This window comes from Garra rufa, chromosome 8, assembly GCF_049309525.1.
Source record: "Garra rufa chromosome 8, GarRuf1.0, whole genome shotgun sequence".
NCBI classification, from domain to species: domain Eukaryota; kingdom Metazoa; phylum Chordata; class Actinopteri; order Cypriniformes; family Cyprinidae; genus Garra; species Garra rufa.
Genome location: NC_133368.1, coordinates 31697751 through 31700982, shown reverse-complemented (window position 1 = coordinate 31700982; position 3232 = coordinate 31697751).

Here is a 3232-nt window from a genome sequence, read left to right as displayed (position 1 = left end):
TTATAAAATTTAACTAATGTGAAATAAAAAATACAATTTTTTAAACATAGAAAATCAGATAGGAGTCTAAATGTCAATCAAAAAAAAAATTCAATTTACAAATATCAAGGAATTATTATTTTTCCACTATTTACAGTGTCTCTGCATAATTTTTAAATATAAATGTAAGGCAACTTATGACCCTTTTTAAGAGCTGCACAAGTAAAATGAACACAGTATGAGTGGGTTGGACAATGGACAGTAACATATTAAGCCATAAAATGAAATGATTTATAAATGAATATGAATTCAGATTTTCACAAAAACAAACATCTTATACAATGGCATTTCAGCCTTTATACCAATAAAAGGGATAAATCAAGTATATAATTTATTACATTTATTTAAAACATAATGTGCTTTCTAAAAATATAAACAATTAAGACAGCGTTATTTAAGTTATTTCACATTTACAACTCTGTGTTTGCTGCATAAAAACATGGGTCGATATTAGCAATAATCTGACTACAAACAGCTGAAAATTCGCAAATTCAGGTGGCGCTTTAGGAGTTGAAACATTACGGTTTCACTAGTAACAGCTGTATACAAAGCAGCATTAACGCTGTTTTATCAGGCATGAAATGAAAATGCCAACGACACGTTTCTGAGGACAGTCAGTTCCATTCAGATACATTTATATAGGGACATCCGTGGCGCATTTTGACTTGTAAACCATTGAAACGTGCCGGGTGCATATTTATTCAATGACATTGCCTCATGAATATGACATCATTGACTTTGAAGTTTAATCCAGCCCTATCTCGATTCTCGTCTTTCCGTCCCTAACTAAGACCTCTCAAACTTATGATTAAACCTTTTCTTTTAATACTATTTAATATATTTAAAACTTTTTATGGCCTTAAATTTGATACAGCTAAATTGAGGAGTTTTTAAGGACCCGCAGGAGCCCTCTACGTTAAGATAGTCCGGTGAAACATTTTGGTAGCCCGACTGGAAAACACAATAGCCCCGGGACGTCGGGCTGTCGATTTTGCGAGCCCCGAGTTCTCGTTTTAAACATAATTCGTATTTCAACAACCTCCCGGCAAGTTTCATCTCCCACTCTGTTCCATCAGAGGGCGCGCATCAAAAAAGACCGGCGGATCTCACTACAGCCACACGTGCAGACTCCAGCGGAGCTGTTTGGGTTTTTCTTTTACATATTATAAGTCTAACAAAAAATAACTATTTAGTATGAAAGCAAATTAATATGAAACCAATGCAACTGCATTTTCAAGCACTTAATCAAAAATCCAAGCATTTTTTAAACATTGAAAACACTACATTAAAATTCAAGCATTTTCAAGGAATTCAAGCACCCTTATGAACCCTGTAAATATTTTTGAATATGGTTTTTTTTTTGACAGTTAATATGCATACTTCTCAGTTTCCCTTCCGTTTTTTCATAAGATTCCCTGTACTGCAAGCACATAAATGTTGTATTTTTTCTTTTTGCTTTTTCAGAGAGGAAATGGAATCTTCAGAGCAGGAAATGGACAGTGAGAAAGAGGAAGAGGACTCTGAGGAGGAAATGGAGGCATGTGATAGTCAGCAGGAGCTCAGAGCCCAGGGTTCAGTGGATGAGGTAGCGCCAAAGCTTTCTAAAGCACAAGAGAAGGAACTGAAGAGGGTCAGAAAGACTGACTTTAGCTGGATGGCTGGCCTCATTGACTCCAAACCATGATGAAGCAATTTCACAATACTGTCAATGTGGGGTTTTTTTTATTATTCCCAATATGCTTCAGATCCAGACCAATGGTTGGTTAGCAATTGTTTATTTGGACTGCAGCAGCCTATTAGTGGTTTAAAGAAATTATTCTTTTTGGAACAACAAGGATAACAATGCTATTTTGTAACTCTGAGTGTTAGTATGTTCATCCAATTTGCATCAGCCATAATTTATAAAGAATGTTTTGAACAATGTACTGTGATGTTTAATTTATTTCAGTATATTTGTGCATTTTAATGATGAATTTATAACTTTCCAGAGTTTTTGTGTGGCTTGGCCTTCTCTCAGTTTCAGTCAGCCCAAGGAACATTTAAAAGTCTCTGGTTGGATGACCAAAAAGACATTCGGAAATGTATGAGTTTTTTTTTTTGCCTTACTCTTCTTTTTTGAACCGAAAAGAACTACACCTGACCTTTCCAACCTGATTACGTAATTTATAAGACATAGATGCACATCGCAGAGCTGGTGCAAGATGAGCATTTGTGGTTAAAAAGTATAGTATAGGAGGTTGCAGCTTCATAAGTTAAAAAAAAATGTAATCTCAGTTTTGCCTTCATTGAGGTGAAGAAAATTTAAGGACATCCAGGCCTTAACATTCGCTAGACAAGTTAACAGAGTATCCAAACCTATGTTATTAGGTCTCAGGGGCAGATAGATTTTGATATCATCTGCTTAACTGTAGAAGAAAATACTGTGTTTCAGTATATACAGTACAAGGAGAATAAAATCGCACCGAGAATAGAGCCTTGAGGGACACCACACGTGAAAGGAGCTGCATCCAAAGTAAATTCACCAACACTAACAGAGAACCTTCTGTTATTAAAATAGGATTGAAACCATTTAAAAACATTTCCCTGAATCCCCACTGAGTGCTCCAAATGAAACTTCAGTTACTTCAGAAACGCATTTATTTGAGAGGCAATTTGTGAGTTTATGCTTAAAACAAGATCAAATATCTGTCCATGGGGTATGAAAACATTTTTCTGAGGCCTGTGTGTGTACACCTTGCAGAATCCGTAAAATATTAATTATTTGACCAAAATAAGAGGGATCATACAAAATATAATACAAAAGAATCACATAAAATAAAAAGGGGTTCTTACAAATTGCAAGTTTTTTTTTTTTTTTTTTAAGTACTGACCTGAATAAGATATTTCACATAAAATACATTTACATCTAGTCAACAAGAGAAAATAATAGCTTATTTTATATATAAAAAAAAAAAAATCACCCTGTTTAAAAGTTTACATACACTTGAATCTTAATACTGTGTTCTTACCTGAATGATCCACAGCTGTGTTTTGTTTTGTCTTGTTTAGTGATAGTTGTTCATGAGTCCCTTGTTTGTCTTGAACAGTTAAACTGCCCTCTGTTCTTCAAAAAAATCCTTCAGGTCCCTCAAATTCTTTGTTTGTTTTTTTAGCCTTTTTTTTTTTCCTATTTGAACTCTTTCCAGCATTGACT